Genomic DNA, 20,353 nt, shown 5'->3' with positions numbered 1-20,353 from the left:
GTCTTCTTCATTGTATTTCATCAGTGTTTGACAGTTTTCATTGTACAGGTCTTCACCTTTCCGGTTAAATTTGTTTCTAGACATTTTGTTTCTTTGGTAGCTATTTGATTTCTTTTTCAGCTAGTTCATTACTGGTATATAGAAATGCAACTGATTGTTGTATGTTGATTTTGTATTCTGCAAATTTACTTAATTTATTTATTAAGTCTAAGAGTTTTTTGTGGAGTCTAGGTTTTTCTAAATATAATATCATGTCATCCTCAAAGACAGACAATTTGACTTCCACTTTGCCAATTTGGATACACTTTATTTCTTTCTGTTGCCTAATTGCTGTGGCTAAAACTTCCAGTATCATGTTGAATAGAAGTGGTGGAAGTGGGCATTCTCATCTTGTTCAAGTTCTTAGAAAAAACGGCTTTCAACTTTACCCCATTTTTTTTATTTTTTAAACATTTTTATTAAAAAAAAAGACAGAAACACACACATTAGCCTAGGCCTACACAGGGTCAGGATCATCAATGTCACTGTCTTCCATTTCTTGTCCCACTAGAAGATCTTCAGGGGCAGTAGTGTATAATGTTAGCTGTGAATTTGTCATATGTGGTCTTTATAGTGTGGAGGTATGTTCCTTCTATGCCTAGTTTGTTGAGAGTTTCTATTATGAAGCAATGTCAAATTTTGTCAAAAGTTTTTTTCTGAATCTGTTGTGATGATCATATTTTTTTTCTGCATTCTTTTGATGTGATGTACAGCTGTATAATGTGTTTGTTTTTAGCTATGCGTCATTACAAAAGAGTTAAAAAATTAAAATGTTTATTAAGTAAAAAAAATATAGTAAGCTAATGTTAATATATTATCAATGAAAGCAAAGGTTTTAAATAAATATAGTATAGCGTAAGTGTACAGCCTAACACCTGCAGCAGGCTAGAGTAATGTCCTAGGCCTTCACATTCACTCACCACTCACTCACTCACTCATAAGAAGCAACTTCCAGTCCTGAAAGCTCTATTCATGGTAAGTGCCCTACACAGGTATGCCATTTTTTATCTTTCATACTCTATTTTTACTCTCCTTTTCTATTTTTATATACACACATATTTACCACTGTGTTGCATTTGCCTTCAGTATTTGGGATAGTCACTTGCTGTACAGGTTTGTAGCCTAGGAGCAATAGGATATACCATATAGCCTAGGTGTTTGGTAGGCTATTCCATATAGGTTTGTGTAAGTGCACTCTATGATGATCACTCAATGATGAAATCACTTGACACATTTCTTAGAACCTGTCAATTGTTTGACCGTTGTCAAGCAATACACAACTGTATTTGAGCCACTGACAGCCAGTACCCTCGGTGTCTTCTGTTGAACCGGCCTTAACTAACCATGGGCCAAAGCAACCAGTTGTCATTGGCAGGGTGTGTCCTCCTCGACTCCCTTTGCTTTCTTTCTTACTTTTGCCTCATCTCCTACCTGTTGTCTCAGGAGCTCTTAGGCTATCCTTTGGGTCTCCCTTAGGGCTTCTCAACTTTCCTTGTGCTATTCTGATTTTATCTGCTCTGGCCTTCTAGTAATCTCTAATGTGGTTAGTACTTAATATTTAGGAGACATTCTTCATGTTTCACTTCATGATTCTTATAAGGGAGGCCGCACAGGTGTGAATATCCTGATTTTACAGATAAAAATACAAGGAGGTTCAGAGAAGTCAAATGACTCACTGAAGAAAGTGATGAAACTGAAGAGACCTCCAGCCTGCTGACCCTTAGTCTTGTGTACCATTCCTTCTGGGATGCATCATACTGAATTCTGCTCAAGTGTGGGGGTTTGACTTCCATTCTCTTTCATTCTATGTTTGAACTCAATGGAGAGACTAGGATTGCTGTTTCAGTGAATGGGGTATTTTTGAGGCATGGCATATTTTCATTACCCTCAAGCTGAGTGACTAAATTCTTTAGTCTTGAGGGAGGTGATATGGATCATCTGGTAAAGTAGTTAGAAATTTGGTAGTCTGGCACCAGACTACCAAATTCAACTCTCCTCTCTGCTGCTTACCAGCTGGATAGTCTTGCAAAATGATATAATCCTGTTTTCCACCTATAAAATGGATGATGATAATAGCACAATATTAATAATTCCATAGCAATATAAGATTATGAAAATTAATCAGATATGTAAAGCTGTTAAAACAGGGGCTAGAGCACAGTAAGCACTCAATAAACGTTAGCTTATGTTCTTTTAGGTCTAACCATGTTTGTTTCATTGAATTTTCTAGGTAGGTTTCTTAGTAGGGACTCAATAGCTGTAAATGAATAAATGAAAGCCTTTGTGCATTAGCTGTGAAAAGTCCCGCCTGTGGAAGGAGCCAGAGGCCAGTTTCCATGCACTATTTCTGAATGGCCTCAGCCGATCTCCTAGTGATTGAAACTGGCCTGTTGCCCGTTACCACAGATCTCATTCTAGGAACCTCTACCACTGACTCAGCATCAGGGGAATTCTCTAAGATTTCTGGAACCATTTATTTAAGAACAATTCTCAGCATCTCCTAATTTAAGGCATTGATTGTTCTGGGAACAATAAGAAAATGTTGAAAGTCTCCTTTTCTCAAGAAACTTCATATCTCTGTAGGGGAGAGGGGTGAGCTCACAGCTGACTCTTAAATCAAGGCAGCCAAGGCTACGTTACATGGTCAGACAGTTTCACCATCCTGTGCTTCTCACTCTTCTTCTTGGCTAAAGCAAACTTTCTTGGCTAAACTAAACCCAGGCTAAATCCAACTCTTTGTTTACTCTGCCTGTATTTTTGCAGCAGAATATGGCTGGGAGAAAACATGCAACCATATTGACTGGTCTCAAAATTCACCACCACAAACCTTAAGTGGGTCCTTAATGCTTCCTGGCAATGATAGTATCAGATTTCCTTGGTTCATCACTCTTCTACTTGCCTAGGTAACTCTCATACCTTTTCCTCTGACCTCAAGCTGCCATCAGCTCCCCTGTCACCTGCTAACCTTTCCTTTTCACTTCTCCAAGTAAACAGAAATAATCAAAGGAAATTTTGACAAGCTCCATCCCCACCCCCACATCTATCCATGACCTACGTGCACCCATGTCCATATATTCTGCCTCCTCTTGTTTCAACAGATGAACCATCTGTGCTCCTCATTAGGGCCAATGGCCCAGTGGTCCTCAGATCTTACTCCCTCTCAACTATTCAAAGACATTGCTCCAGGGATTTTCCCGTCTTCCCTTTCAATTAGTTCATTCTCATTGGCATGTAAACACATTTATTTCTCCCACTCACCTTAAAACAAATAAACAACCTTCTCTTGATCCTATAATATATCCCCTTCCAGCTATCACTCAATTTGTTCCTTTTCTGCACAGGAACATTCCCTGAAGTCTTGTTTATATTTTTCTCTTTGAAGTTTCTCTCTTTGCTACAGTCTGAATTGTGTTCTGCATTCTTATGTTGAAGCCCTAACCCCCAGTGTGACTGTACGTGGAGATAGGGCCTTTTTGAGGTAATTGTATTTAAATGAGGTCATAGGGCGGGATCCCAGTCTGACAGAACCGTGGCCTTAAAAGAAGTAGGAGGAGGAGGAAGAAGAGTCTTGGTATCCTGGCTCACCCTCATGCCTATAATCCTAGCACTTTAGGAGGCTGAGGCAGGAGGATCACTTGAGTCCAGGAGTTCAAGACTAGCCTGGACAACATAGACCTCATCACTACAAAAAAATTTAATAAGTTAGCTGGACATGGTGGCAGTGGGTGCTTATAGTCCCAGCTGAGGCTGAGGTGGGAGGACTGCTTGAGTCTCAGAGGTCAAAGCGACAGTGAGCTATGACTGTGCCACTGCAGTCTCTCCTGGGTAACAGAGCAAGACCCTGTCTCAAAATATATTAATAAAATAAAAATAAGAAGGAAGGAGAAAGAGAGATCACTAGCCCTCTGCCATGTGAAGACACAGGGTCTGCAAGCCAGGAAGAGGGCCTCACCAGGAAACAAGTCTGCCAGTACTTTGATTTTAGACTTTTGAGCCTCTAGAACTGTGAGAAAATGAATATCTGTTGTTTAAGCCAGCCAGTTTGGTATTTTGTTAGGGCAACCCAAGTAGACAAAGATGCTCTTGAACCACTGTTTTCCCCAGCCATGTTCTGCTGTACAGATACAGGCAGGAGTAAGCAGAGAGATGGATTTAATCAGGGTTTGGTTTAGCCAAGAAAGTATGAGGAAGCGTGAGAAGCACAGGATGATGACACTGTTTGACCATGTAATGTAGCCCTGGCTGCCTTGATTTAGAGTCAGCTGTGTGCTCACCCTCTCCCCTACAGAGAGATTAAGTTTCCTGAGGACAGGGGCTTTCTTTCCCCCATCCTTTCCCCAAACACCTTTAAGAGGTGCTTGAAATACTTCTTAAAGAAGTCCTAGAGAACCTCCTGATGCTGAGCCACTGGGTAGAGGCTTTCTATCTATCCCTTGATACTGCTGTCTTGTCAAGATTCCCTCTGACCTGTTTATCAGTAAATCCAGTGGTTAATTCTCAGTTTTCATCTTACTTGCCCCCTTAGCAGCTTTTGACAGAGTTGACAGCTGTCTTTTCCCTGATACTCTTCCTTTACTTCTCTTCCACTTTTCTGCTGCTCCTTTTCATGGATTTCTCATTCATCTCCCTGACTTCTGAGTGGTTGATCCATCATCTCAGTTGCCTAGACCTTTCCTGAAAATCCTGCATCCTTGGAAACCTCTCACCTACCTCTGAATGTTGAAATGCCCCAGAGCTCCATCCTTGGACTTCTGTGCTTGTTACCTTGATGATTTCCCCAAACCTAATGGCTATAAGCTGATGTTCCCTCAAATCCTTTTCCCTGATAACCTGCTCCCCTATATAGTGTTTACCATTTCAGTAAATGGCAATAGCTTTTATCTAGTTTGCTCAAGCCCCAAACTTTGGAATCTTGCTTCACCCCTCTCTTTCTTTCATATCCTACTTGTTTACCCGACCTTTAAAATATATCCAGAACTGGGATGTTTCTAGCTGCCTCCTCTGCTAGTCCCAGCCACCATTATGCTGGCCCAAGGCATCATTCTTTCTCCCCTGAATTATCGCAATGGCTTTCTAATGCATTTCTTATTGCAATGGCTTTCTAAAACCAAACTTGCCCCCTCTCATAAATTATTCTCAACAAAATAGTCAATGATGTCAATGTTAAGACTGAATATGAAATTCATGTATTCAAAATCCTTCAAGATTTTCTATCTGGCTCAGAGTAAAGGGCAAAACTTTTCTAAGATCTGCAAAACCTTCTGAGGTGATGTGACAGGGTCCTCCCATAGTTGCTGACCCCATCTCCTGCTACCCTTTCCCTTGCTTACTCTCCTCTAGTCACAGGGACCCCCTTATGATTCTTTGAGCACACTGGCAGGTCCTTGCCTCAGGGCCTTTGACCTTGCTGTTACCTCTGTTTAAATGCACTTTCCCTAGATATTCCCTGTTTACCCCCTTACTTGCTTCTGGACTTTATTCAAATGTCACTTTCTCAGATAGCCCTCCCCCAGCTATCTAAAACCACTTCTTCCTTTCATACGACACATACTTCCTGTTATTATTTCCCTCTGAGTGTTTACCTACCTAATATATGTAAGAGTTAAAGAAAGAGGAAAGAAACATAAAAAGTGGCTCAACAGTCAAAGATGGGTTTATTTTGGTGAATAAATATGAGAGGGGCTTCTGGAGCCCTCTCAGGAGCATTTGTTCAGGAGCACTCTCTCATACAAAGAGTAATCAAGAGTTCAGGGTGAGAGAACTTATCACAGGCTTGGAATGTTTCTGTGTGGAGGAGAAGTTTATTGTGAGGTTGTAATGTCTCTGGTCAGAGGGGAGTTTATCCTGGGGCTGACATCTCTGTGGTTGGAGGGGAGGTTATCTTGGGGCTGGCTTGTCTCTGGTGAGGAAGGGGTTTATATTAGGGTTGGAATGTTCCTGGTTGCAGATGTCATTTGTGACATTAGCCATTAGGCTGATGCCCTTTGGGTTGGATTTAGGTGGTTTTTGATCAAGGGGAACTTTAAAATGGCAGTGCTTGTCCAAGATGGTGATGCTTCTGCTCTGTCAATATACATTTTACTTTTCTTTTTAATTGTTTCCCCTGCTAGAATCTAAGCTCCATAAGAGCAAAAATTTTTGTCTTTTTATTTCACTGCTCTGCGTTAATGCCTGCAATGTGTCTGGCACATTGTAGGTGCTCAATAAATATTTTAACAGAATGAATACATTACCTTGTCCTTAAAAGGTATAGACAAATTCTGGCTGGGCGTGGTGGCTCATGCCTGTAATCCTAGAACTTTGGGAGGCCAAGGCGGGCAGAACACAAGGTCAAGACATCGAGACCATCCTGGCCAACATGGTGAAACTCTGGCTCTACTAAAAATACAAAAATTAGCTGGGTATGGTGGTGTGTGCCTATAATCCCACCTACTCGGGAGGCTGATGCAGGAGAATCACTTGAACCTGGGAGGCAGAGGTTGCAGTTAGCTGAGATTGCACCATTGCACTCCAGCCTGGTGACAGAGAAAGACTCTGTCTCAAAAAAGAAAAAAAAAAAAAGTGTAGACAAATTCTACAGAGGAGTTCAGAGGCACAGGTGACATCTCTAAGGGGTCAGGTCAATCAGTTATGGAGGATTTGGCCTTTTACCTGAACTTTGAAATATACTCAGATTGGAGGTCTATAAAGTCTAATGATTTATTAATGATTCACTCATGATGCTTGACTCCTTCCCCACAAATCAATCCTAAGGATACTTCCAGGAGCTCCTCCTGCCTAGGACCCTCCGCTGACACTTGGAGAGAGGGAAGCCCTCTCTTTTTATCACCAAAAATTCTTTGTCGTATTCTCTTTCCTGTCTTGTTTTCAGCCAGTTGTCTATTAGAAAGAATCCGATCAATGCAGTATAGACTTTACACCTGACAAGGGACACTACCTTCATCCAGGCATTTCAAACATTAATGTGTATAAAACTCACCTGGAGAACCTCTCAGACCATAGATTTGTAGGCCCCACCCCATGGATTTCTAAACAAGATCATTTGGATCCAGACATCCAGGGATCATACACTGAAAAACTCAAGGAAAAGAATTTCTAAAATGGCGTCCCTGAGACCTATACAGAAGATAATTTTGGCCAGAGAGCATCTTTGGTGTCCGTAAAATTGCTATTGTATTTTTATAACTCTGTCATTATCTCTATCTCTATCTCTCTGTTTATCACCCATCTATCCATCATCTGTTTCAGATTCCGTGTTTAAATGAATTTTCATATAGTGTAGCAGTGTTTGAGAAGATCTTTTCATTCAAACCAATTTCCCTGATCCTGATTACCATCTGCATCTTTCCCAAGACCATCTTTCCCAAACTACATCCTCTGTGAAGTCCCCCTTCCTTGCCAACTACCAATTTGCTTTCATTCTTGCTTTGTGTTTATACCTGGTTACTACCCCTTCTTCCAACTGTCAGTGAGGTACTCTTTTTCGTTTCTTTTGTTTCCTATTATCACTTCTATCTCCCCTGCTTCTGAACAAAACCTTCTCCCCAGACACATAATTGTAGCCAAGCTACTACATTAAATCCCACCTCCCTTACCTCCCATTTCATTTCCTGCCTTCAACTCCCATTGCCCTTTATCTGGCTTTGGCTAATAACAGCCAGATGAATTGAATAACCAAAGTAACATGTGCAATTGCATTAAGATATACTGACCTTGATAATTTTCAATGAATAAAATGCAAGGGAAAAATATACTCTGGAGAAATGTATTTGTCTTTGGCACAGTCTGTCACACATATTCATATGTGCAGAGTGAAACAAAAAATGATTGAAAAACAGACAAAATCTCATGTGATAGCAAATGCAGTATGAAGATAGGTAAGCTAACAATTCAAAGACAATGACTACTCCTGAGGCTATTTATTTATTATGTTGCCAACAGGTATAGGAATCATAGGCCTTTGTGGGGTCAATAAAAGCTGTGCTCATTGTTAAATTAGTTTACAGGATCTCTAAAATATGGCAGAAGGAATATTTATTCTAGCTGCAAAAGTCTTTTTTCCTGTGGAGAAGTTTCTTGCTTTGCCAGAGAGCCTCTGAGCAAGACTTCGTGGACCTAGCAGTCTGCTCTGAAAAACCTGAGTCAGCATCCCTGAGACATCAGCCCACCAGAACCAGGCTGGTGGTAGGCGGCAATCCTAGATTGCTGCTCTAATAATGAAGATCCTATTTTTGTTGTGTAGCAGACTGGTGTCCCCAACTCTCCAGCCTGACAAAAGCACCTGTGCTGCAAGGTGACCAGAAATATCTGTTTGAAATGCATATAAAGAGATTCTAATTCCAAAAATCAATGGATGTATTTTTAGCCCTAGACATCTACACATTTAGGCAAATGGTTCTAGGACAGAAGTTAATTTTGTCTCTGTTTTGTCTCATCAAGTGAAAGAATAATGTAAGCCATAAGAGGGAAGTTTTCCTGTGCTCTGGGAATACCCCTTTGTCCCACCATTAAACTATATGATTCTTCTGTACAAAACTTACTTCTGAGGAACCCTCTCTTCCTAGAAAAGGCCCATTTCAGTAGAGGCTACATACCACATCTCCTTACAGCCATGATTAAGAGTCTGGGTTTCTTCCATTCATTATTGTTGCTGTCTAGCATGCCTTATCTTTTTAAAAGTTGAAGTAAAAATAATTTTGTTTAATGTATTTCTTTCCCTAGAAATGTGTGATTTGTTTTCATAGGTATAGAAACACCTAGGCCAAATTGTAGAGTAAGGAGATAGAAACAAATCAAACATTTTACTAAATGCCTACTATGTGCAAGGCGTTCTACGTGTATATTCAAATATTTATAATTCAACCATTCTCACAAAACCCAATGAGTATATTAACCCACTTTACAGGTGCAAGCTGAGAAACTTTCTCAAAGTACGACAAATCCATGCTCTTCCAACCTTACCAAGCTCCTTATCATTGAAATCTCTCTATATCTTCTTTGTCTTCTTCTGCCCCCCTTTTTTGGACCCACTTCTGCCCTTTGCCGGGCACCTGATGCTTAGATATTCAAGTTCCCCATTGAAGTCATCCAATCATTCATTCTCTTACTCACTAAGGCATACAATCGTTCAAACATTTTTTGGGTATCTACTATGCACTTTTCTAGTTCTTGGGAATACTGCAATAGCAAAACAGAAAAACATCTCTGCCCTTGCCAACATTCAAAAAGGGAATGGTCAATAAGTACACAGACAGTTAAGAGGTAATGTGGTGAGTACAATTATAGAAAAAAGTCTCGAAGCTGCAGGGGTGGAGAGGAAGAGCACATAGAGGCCTGCAGGGAAGAGAAGGGGATTAGACATCTTGGAATCTGTGACATCTGAGGGGAGTGGCGTAGACCTATGAGAATTAGCCTCATGTAGTGGACAAAGAGTTCTGCTCAGTGAATGCCCATTCCCATAACAGGTATTGCAGGGTGGCAGGACCAGAAGGTTGACAATCAGAGATGAGGCTGTACAACTGAGTAGAGGCAAGACTCTGAAAGGTCTCATATCTTTGTAGGAATGATATAGAGTTTGGAACATTTCCTGCAGGTGATGGGGAGCTGAGTTGTCAAGTAGTGTTTACTGAGTCCTTGAGTCCTGTGGATGCGTTCATGTGCTAATGCAAAACCTAAAAATATGCTGATGAAATGCAAACGTGGGCAAAAGTAAGCACTCTGATTCTACTTTGGACTAAAGGTAAACGTAAGACCTCACTCAAGTCGATAATGTAATATATGATAAAAACTTAAGTCCTGGTGGAAAATTCTGTTGTAATTCTTCCTTGTGTCCAAAACTGCTATTTGTTGATGTTGTTGTTTTTATTGCATTTTAGGTTTTGGGGTACATGTGGAGAATATGCAAGATTGTTGCATAGGTACACACATGGCAGTGTGATTTCCTGCCTTCTCCCCATCACCTATATCTGGCATTTCTCCCCATGTTATCTCTCCCCAACTCCCCACCCCCTGCTGTCTCTCCTCTATTTCCCCCCAACAGACCCCAGTGTGTGATGTCAGTTTGCTGAGAATGATGGTTTCCAGGTTCATCCATGTCCCTACAAAGGACACGAACTCATCGTTTTTTATGGCTGCATAGTATTCCATGGTGTATATGTGCCACATCTTCCCTGTCCAGTCTATCGTCCATGGGCATTTGGGTTAGTTCCAGGTCTTTGCTATTGTAAACAGGGCTGCAATGAACATTTGTGTGCATGTGTACGTATAGTAGAACGATTTATAATCCTTTGGATATATACCCAGTAATGGGATTGCTGGGTCAAATGGAATTTCTATTTCTAGGTCCTTGAGGAATTGCCACACTGTTTTCCACAATGGTTGAACTAATTTACACTCCCACCAACAGTGTAAAAGTGTTCCTATTTCTCCACATCCTCTCCAGCATCTGTTGTCTCCAGATTTTTTAATGATCGCCATTCTAAATATTGTGAGATGGTATCTCAATGTAGTTTTGATTTGCATTTCTCTAATGACTAGTGATGATGAGCATTTTTTCATATGTTTGTTGGCCTCATGTATGTCTTCTTTTGTAAAGTGTCTGTTCATATCCTTCACCCACTTTTGAATGGGCTTGTTTTTTTCTTGCAAATCTGTTTTAGTTGTTTGTAGATTCTCGATATTAGCCCTTTGTCAGATGAGTAGATTGCAAAAATTTTTTCCCATTCTGTTGGTTGCCAATTCACTCTAACGACTGTTTCTTTTGCTGTGCAGAAGCTGTGGAGTTTGATTAGGTCCCATTTGTCTATTTCGGCCTTTGTTGCCAATGCTTTTGGTGTTTTGGTCATGAAGTCCTTGCCTATGCCTATGTCCTAAATGGTTTTGCCTAGATTTTCTTCTAGGGTTTTTATTCAAACTATTTGGAAACTTGGGACCCCGAGGCCACAACTGCTGAGGAGTTTCACAGCATTTTGTCAGAGAAATGCCTATTAATTACAAAGCAGTTTCATTTTTGTGATAGGAAAATGTATACATATGAATTTTAAAAGTCTCTGTGCAAAACAGAGACCAAAAGAATCAACTTTGAAAAATTACTTCCCAGAATTGGGGTGTCTCTGTAATTATTTTTATGTTTTAAATGTTATATCCAATTTTCATTTATTTTTATACATACATAATTTTACATAAAAGCATAAATATGATATAGCTTAGAAATACCAGAAAAGATTAGAATTCTGAATATATAAAAACATATTCCAAAGTATACAGGAATGGAAACCTATAATTATCCCTTTTGAAATAATCACTCTGTGTATTTTTATGTATTTCTTTCTATTTCTATGAACACGTGTGTGTGTGTGTGTATGTGTGTATACACATACACACACACACACATATATAACTGAGATCATTTGATATATAATTTTATATCTCAACCTTTTACATTTAACCTTAATGATAGGATATATTTTGACTTCTCACCCATTATTACATATTTTTGAAAATCTGATTTTATTGTCTGTATAAAGTACATTCGATGGAAAATTTAATTACATTTTGTTTATCTGCTTTTTTATTTTAGAGCCTTTGAATTGTGGTCTGTTTTTGTGGAAATAATACTCCAATAATATTGTAAACAAAATCTATTCATATATTTCTGATTGTTTTCTAAGGAAATAATGGACTGGTATGGTTTGGCTGTGTCCCCACCCAAATCTCATTTTGAATTGTAGTTCCCATAATCTCCATGTGTTGTGGGGAGAACTTGGTGGGTGGTATCTGAATCATAGGGGATGATAGTTTTATAAGGCACTTTTCCCCCTTTGCTCAGCTCTCACTCTTCCTCCTGCTACCCTGTGAAGAGGTACCTTCCACCATGATTGTAAATTTCCTGAGACGTCCTCAGCCTTGTGGAACTGTGAGTCCATTAAACCTCTGTTCTTTATAAATCACCAGTCTTCATAGCAGTGCGAGAATGGACTAATACATGGACCTAAGGGTAGAAATATTTGTGAGGATATGGATACATACTGTCAAATTGCTCTAAAAGAGATTATTTTATTTTTGCCAAGTAAATTAAATATATGCAACAAGAAACAAATTTTCAAACCCAAATGCAGTAATTACATGTCTAAAATTATGTCCTAGGGAAATAACCCAAAATACAGAAGAAGACATGTATCACTGTGTTCATCACAGTGTTAAAATTACCAAAAAGTGGAACTAGCATTATTGCCTGAGACTAGGAAATCTGAAAAGTATTACTTCTGAAAGACTTAGTTATAATATGACCAACCATGAAAAAATATTTATTAATAGTTACTTATAATATGGAAAATGTATATGTTACAGTGCTAAGTGGAAACTCAGGATACAAAATGTTACATACAGTTTATTGTATTTTTATTGGTATAAATTTTTTTATATTTTAAAAAATGACTGAAAGACAACTCTTTCTTTGTTGTACAATTATACTTTTGTATTCAAGTTTCCTTACTATTGTCACTGTTTGTATAAAACTTCAGTCATCTTTTCATTTTCTAATGGTGTACACCAGTTTTAACATTTTGCTAAGTCATGATAGAAATCACAAGAATTTTCTAACTGCACGCTGCCTTGATGAGAACAGCCTGAAAATTTCTGCAAATTCCAGAATGCTTTCTCAGATCCTAGCTGACAGAGACAGATGTTTAGAATCAGGAATTCGGATTTGATTCCTGACTTGCCCAACTCTCTGCATCTATTGGAAAGCAGCAGCGGGGAAGTTTAGTCTGGTCTGTGATGATCTGTGAAGCATGCAGGAAACCACTTTCGGAGGTGAATGTTCAGCTTCAGACTGAGAAAGCACTTTTCACTCCAAATCTCAGACTTGATTTTCATCAGTCAATTATACATTTTAGATTTTAGTATGTTTTTATTTTTTAAGATGGAAGAGAAAATTATTTGGTATGATATAAAATGAGAAATGTTTTGAAGGCTATTCAGCAGGAGAGTTCTAAAATTTTTGTAAGATTTACAGTAAGGTCACTATTATTATTTTTATGTTTTAAATGTTACATTCAATTTCCATATATAAACATATAATTTTACATAAATAGTTAAATGTGATTTTTCTTTTTAGTAAAGTCTTATTTTCTTTCTATTTTTATTCCCTTTATCTCCCAGCCCTCTTACCCATGTAGCCTTGGTAGAAGACCTTTCAAACTTCAGAACAAACACCCCTATTTGAATCATATTTTGGGGTGGATATTGTACTTCAAATGTTAGCCAGGTTTGGAAGCTTTGTAGCAACAGCTTCTCATTAGTAGCTAGTCTGCTAAACCTATACTTAGAGAAGTGTTATCTGATTTGACACAAAGAATTGAAGACCTAATTGTTTCTGGCAAGTAAACAGGTTCTTTTTTTTTTTTTTTCATGTTAATTCAGTTTAAAAATGCAGAAATAGGCCAGGTGCAGTGGCTCACAACTATAATCCCAACACTTTGGGAGGCCGAGGCGGGTGGATCACCTGAGGTCAGGAGTTAGAGACCAGCCTAACCAACACGGTGATACCCTATCTCTACTAAAAGTACAAAAATAGCTGGGTGTCGTGGTGCATGTGTGTAATCCCAGCTACTCTGGAGGCTGAAGCAGGAGAATTGCTTGAACACAGGAGGCTGAGGTTGCAGTGAGCCAAGATTACACCGTTGCACTCCAGACTGTGCAACAAGAGCAAAACTCTGTCTCATAAATAAATAAACTGTGGAAATAAACATTATGTCACCTAAAAGATCATCCTGTGGGCATTGACAGGGAAGGGCACAAGGGCACTTTTTGGGCTGATGGAGATGCTCTAGAGCTTCATCTAGTGGTGGATACATGAGTGTATAGCATTCATCAAACACGGCCCAACTATGTGCTTAAAATAGATACAGTTTATTGTAGGTAAATTGTGTACAAATGAAGTTTATAAGACAAAAACATTTATATTCATTTACTCTCTGGGTTTTGAGATTTGCTATGAAGTCTTTTAAAGAGAGCTCCATGGCTGGGTGTGGTGGCTCATGCCTGTAATCCTAGCACTTTGGGAGGCCGAGGTGGGTGGATCACAAGGTCAGGAGTTTGAGACCAGCCTAGCCTAGCCAATATGGCGAAACCCCGTCTCTACTAAAAATACAAAAATTACCTGGGCATAGTTCTGCACACCTGTAGTCCCAGTTACTCGGGAAGCCAAGATAATTGCTTGAACCCAGGAGGTGGATGTTGCAGTGAGCCGAGATCATGCTACTGCACTCCAGTCTGGCAACAGAGCGAGACACAGTCTCAAAAAAATAAATAAATAAAAAATAAAAAGAGCTCCAGAATCTTGATAATAATGTTAAGGATATACCTACGTCTTTATTTTCACTACAGTCCTCACCCCTCCTCCATCGGTGGTAACATGTGGGTTTCGGATGATTTATTATGTGGAGCCATTTAAGGACTAGGAAGGGAGGGTGGAGCAAAAGTGTCTCTGTGGGAGACCAGTCGCCACTCAAGGAAATGTCAGCAGCTGTGGGGCATTGCACCCTCATTCTGCCACAGAAGCAGCTCGGCCCTCTGTTTTTCCACAAACATCTCTTATGTGGTAGCAAAAGATGTAGAAGGAGGCAGTTCTTGATGTGGTATCACGGAGACGGAATCCAGTTCTCTGTCTCAATTTCTTTTTCTCTCTCTCTTTCATTACTATATCAAATATAGGTCAGGCAGAACAATTGGTACGAGTTAATAAGGCCTAATAGTTTCTGACGCAAGCCACTCTCCAACTGTTTGTTACCATTTTGCTTAAGGTGGTTTTGGGCTAAACTTAATTATGCTTTTTGTTTTGTTGTTTACTTTAATCATGATAACCAATAAGTTATACTTCAAGGAATGATTTCATAATATGTCCACCCAAAAGTCCCCTTGGTTAGAAACAGTGAAATTTAGACCATGAAATGGACAAAGCAGACAATCTCATTTCCCCTAGCCTCCCAACATTTAGACTTTCATTAAACAATGTTCTCCCTCTGTGTTATCAGGGAGACCCTGCCTTCCATCTCAATTTTTGTTAAATGAAACAATGCCTATGTTCATGTGCGCTCTTCATCTGCTATTACTAAGTCCCAGAGAGGGTCCAGTAGTAATTCTGGCTGAAGCCAAAGCAAAGGAGCAGAGTCAGGGAGATCTGGTGGGGCTCAAAAATGCAGAAGGTGGAGGAAAGTGTGGCAATGAGTGAATATGATGGGGGTCTGGGCTGGGAACTGTAAGAGAGGTGGGGGGATCTGGGTGAACGTGTGACTGGATGGGAAAGCACACTATCTACCCATATGTCTCCACTACCTCCTCTGAAACCTGTAAACCATGTTTCCCAATTACTTTTTAATATTCACAACTTTAGTTCACAAATGTAAAATTTGAGATGTAATGCAAATTTGTAATCTAATATTGGGTGTGTAACACTGAATCAGTGAATCCATTATGCTCATAACACAGAAAAACTTAACTAATACCAATTGGTTGTGTAGAATCTGTGATAGTTTATGGGGTTTAGGTTGAAGTTCTTCATAGTGTTGTCAACTCTTTTAAGAAAAGTTCTAGGGTCTCGATAATAATGTTTAAGGATATACACAAAGTTGAAATTGAAGAAAGATACTATAGATACTCATGAGGAAAAACTTTACTTTCAAGAAAGTCAGAAAAATGGATTTATGGATATATGTCTGATGTGTATGTATGTATGTATTTTAAAATATCGCAACAAAGTCCCTGGGAATTCCATTGAATAACTATTTCTTAGCCTATTTAAGTAGTAAATAACAAAACTATATAAGTAATGAAACTATTTAATAACACAATTTTCATTTTATCCAAATTGAGAGAAAGAGACCAACAGATATTTACATTATAAAACTTAATAGATACAATAATGGCACTGACCAAACAATGAAAGCTGTAGAAAGTCAATTATCCACTAAGATTCTGTTCGTCAACATTTCTCCAGGTGGCACACCCACAGTAGGAAGGACCCGGAGCTGCTACCACACTTGGTGGGAGGGGTGGGCCAGAGGGGAAACTATTGCCCCTGTCTAGGCCCCTAATCCTCAGGAGAATTATGATATGCCTAAGATGAAGATAACTGCTTTATAAAGGAAAATGCCAGTAAGTGCTGTTAGCAAGATGACGAAATAAGCTCTCCCCTCTTGCAAAAACATCAATTTGAACAACTATCCATGCATAAAAATACCTCCGCAAGAGGTAAGGGATCCAGGTAAGAGGTTATAGCACTGTGAGTATAGCACAGAAATAAGAAGCTGCATGGAGGAAGGCAGGAAAGATAGTTTCACATTATCCTTGCCACCCTTCACCCAAGCTCACACAACACAGTGGGAAGATACCATCTACGTGATCCAATTTTGGGCAAAACCCAGCTTTTGTCAGCTTTAGGATGACATCAGTTTTAGGATGACACAAAAACGTGAGAGACACAGCAAAAGATGAAAAATGCAGGATGCTGGGTGACTTCACTGAGCTACTAAGTGAAACATTTCTTGAAAACTTTCTTACTTTAGCCTTTCAAGTTTTATAAAACATTATATAATCCCTTATGGTATAAATCAGCTGGAATATGATTGTTACTTGCAAAAGAAATATCCTGATATATATTTTTTAAAAAGAGTATTATTACCTCATATATGGCTCATACTCTTTAGATCTTAGGTATAAACATAAGTAAATGACATGATAATTTTAAAAAGCTTTGGATAAGCAAATCAAAGTTGTAAAACGGACCACTGACTTAGTAGTATTTTATTTGTGAGATAGACACTCAATCACTTGATGTAGAATAGTTTTTAATGTTTTTAATGTCTTTATGAAAGGGATTCGAACATTAAAGAGTATAAAAAATTTACTTTGTCACAGAAGCATGTTTAGATCTCAACACCACATTTATGTTTGTGTGTGTGTGTGTATACATATATATATATATATATATATATATTCATAGTTTAAAATATATATATATTGATAAAACATGGTCAATCTAATCTGGGATAAACTTAACTTTCTCTTTACAAAAAGCAAAATTATTTCAGATTATTTCTAATTCCTCATGAACCTGTGGTGCTTAAGGGTATTAGTCAGGGTTTTATAGAGGCACAGGATGAATAGGATAGATGTATAGACAAAGGAGAGTTTATTAAGGAGTATTGATGCACATGATCACTAGGTGAAGTCCTACAATAGGCTGTCTACAAGCTGAGGAACAAGGAGGCCAGTCCATGTCCCAAAACCTCAAAGGTAGGGAAGTTGAAAATGTAGCCTTCAGTCTGCTACCGAAGGCCCAAGCCCCTGGCAAATCACTGGTGTAGGTCCAAGAGTCCAAAAGCTGAAGAACCCAGAGTCCGATGTTCAAGGGCACAAAGCATTCAGCACAGGAGAAAGATGGAGGCCAGAAGACTACACCAGTCCAATCCTTCCATGTTCTTCTGCCTGCTTTTATTCTAGCCGTGCTGGCAGCTGATTAGATGGTGCCGTCCCCCCAGATTGAGTGTGAGTCTGCCTCTCCCAGTCCACTGACTCAAATGTTAATCTCCTTTGGCAACACCCTCACAGACACACCCAGGAACAATACTTTGCATCTTTCATTCCAATGAAGTTGATAAATGAAGTTCACAATGAAGTTCACATCATCAGAGAGTGAAACAATTTCTCCAAAGTACAAACTTAATCTTTTTTTTTTTTGCCTCTTGTATCTTTTATAATAACTCAGGTTTTTAAAGTTTCAGGAATGAAAATATTTTAACTAACCAAAGAGTTATTAAGCTCAGAACATAGATAAAATCTTACTATTTCAAGTATAGCAATTTAATCATAAACCACTTGAACGTTATCGAGCTTGTAAAAGTATCATGTATGGCTGAAAGAGCATGCCACAAGTTGTCGTGAAAGAAGTGCAGAATATCAGTTCTTTTCATGTAAAGTCATCTTCCTTGCCCCTTTGATGTTTTTACCTCCAAACAGGAGAAGCAGTCTTGGGGATCTGAGCCTGTCTGAACTGTTTTCCCTCCAGCAACTTTCATTCATCTTTAAGATTCTTTTTCTTGTTTACTGAAGAGCTGTGACTTGTCCTATCGAAATCTTGCTCTTGCCACAAGTCTCTGTTACTGCCTTCTTCTGAGAGACTTGCTACAGCAAGAGAGAAAGAAATGGATAGAGAGAAGTTGATATAGATGTGTGCTGTGTTTTCTCTACTCAGTAAGCATCTGTTGGGAGAACATAGCTAAATATTTCTCTGTGTACATGTGGAAGGGTGGGTTCAGGAAGCTATGAGACAGCAAGGAGGTTATGGAAGGAACTCTTTCAGACAAGGAGGACTTTTTGGCCTCATTGGTCACACAGGGGTTACTGTGAGAAGATACGTATATCGGCCCACCCTAGGGAGCATCTGACTGTGCTGCCTTATGTCCCGACTGCAGGGAGGCAAGGTCTTTAGGTGGCTCTCCTCATTATAACGAGATACTAATGAGGCTTGATGACCGAAATAGTAAACCAAAGTGGGACACTTGTGACCAAGACTTGGAGGGGCATAGAGATGGAAAAAGGAAGCTTTAGGGGGGAGCTTGGAGGTATTGAAAGGGAGGAGGCAGAAAAGGGAGGAGCCAGACTCCTCACCAGTCACTGAGCCTTGGCCGGGCTCCAGCTGGTTAAGCAGGAATCACAGGAAAGGAGATTCTGCTACTCTGACTCTTGCTTTAACTGGGAAAGATTGCTGCCAAAAACTATTTGGCTGAGAACAGGCAGACCAATCCCACTTTGTAAAGGACTTTCCCAGTTTGAGCACTCAAAGTCTAGGGAAACTTCTCAGTGATTAGCCACCCTAGAACCCTCTGGAATTGGAGTTGGGCCTGGTGGTTAGTGACCTTGCAGGAAAGTGGTGCTCTCTTGGATGCCATGTTACTGGCCAGCACACATCAAAGGAGAATCAGTGGGAAAAAAATGTGAAAAGCATAGTTTACATAGGAGATTTACTTTCCTCTGCATTTTAATTTGGATTCCAGGTGCCCTTGATCCAGGGAAAGCAGGTCATCTACTGTTGAGGTTCCAGATCATATTTCCAGTCTTCTTCCAGGGTGGGTAAGGCTCAGTGATCAACAGACCTGTACTCTGGGTTCGGGGGACAGAGATGAACGGTTTAGGACTATGAGGTAGAGGAGGGTGGAAGTAGATGTCTGGCTGTGGAGAAGGTTTCTTCTTTCACCCACCTCTGCCACAGCAAGAAGTTCACTATTCATTTAACTTTAAACAAAGTGTATGCTGTAGGTCTTGTTGGAAGTAACCATTACTATTTTAAAATATGGAAGAGGGAATCAAATTATACAAAAAAAAATTCCACTGATTTCAACTCAAAATATGGGTGTATGTGAGAAAAACAGCTGGGGGAAATATACAGAGATAAAATAGTGCCATGGAACAAAGAAGAGTCATATTAACCTGTGGGAGCAGCTACCTGGCCTTAGTGGAAATTAGAAAACAGAACGGTAACACTCTCACTCTAGAAAAGGCTGTCCAGCACGTGGGTGAGCCCCTGCTGATATGAATTCATGATGGATACAGAGCTAAAGAGCTGCTACGGAGTGGGACAGAGAAGAAGGGGTAATTTACCTCTGAAACCTTTGAAGCTGCTTCAGCGGCTTCAAGTTCTTCATTGGGATGTAATAATTTTTCCTTGACAGAAGAGTTCATGGTCAAATAAGTTTGGAAAACACTTTTCCCTTAGCTCTCTTTTCAGTATGTGCTTTAGCAGGTCAAACTACTTAGATTTGTTTAGCTGTTTCCAAAAGTTATTGGAACTGGTAACCTTGTTTTATTTATTTATTTATTTTAAATATGGAACGCTTCACGAATTTGCATGTCATCCTCGCACAGGGGCCATGCCAATCTTCTCTGTATCGTTCCAATAATATATGCTACCGAAGAGAGCACCTTGTTTTATTTTAAATTGGGAAACAATTTATTATCATCTCAGCGATATAGTGACCTACAGCACACAGTTTTAGAAATACTGTGTCAGACGGTTTGTTTCTAGAATTATACCAGTGAAAATATTAGAAAGGAATGTCCTTGAAATTCTTTTAGAGGGCAGTGGTATCTTCACTGGTAAACTTGCAAAATGGAATCTTCTTCTGCAATCAGAGGTATATGAACACTTCCTTTACCAACGGCTCAGGAAATTCGGTCCCTCCACTTCAACCCAAGTTTGACATTGGAATGCCTGAATTTTCAGAAAAGAAGCATTGTCTTATTTCACTAGAGCTCT

General features: G+C 39.4%; 1 pseudogene; it reads right to left on the bottom strand.

The window, feature by feature from the left end:
- Window positions 1–19,917: 19,917 nt before the first annotated feature.
- On the bottom strand, window positions 19,918–20,017 carry LOC119468873 (annotated as a pseudogene).
- Window positions 20,018–20,353: the final 336 nt, after the last annotated feature.

Source organism: Cebus imitator, unplaced genomic scaffold, assembly GCF_001604975.1.
Source record: "Cebus imitator isolate Cc_AM_T3 unplaced genomic scaffold, Cebus_imitator-1.0 Scaffold515, whole genome shotgun sequence".
In the NCBI taxonomy this organism is placed as follows: domain Eukaryota; kingdom Metazoa; phylum Chordata; class Mammalia; order Primates; family Cebidae; genus Cebus; species Cebus imitator.
The sequence above is the reverse complement of the archived record's forward strand: the minus strand, read 5'-3'. Positions and strand labels throughout refer to the sequence as shown.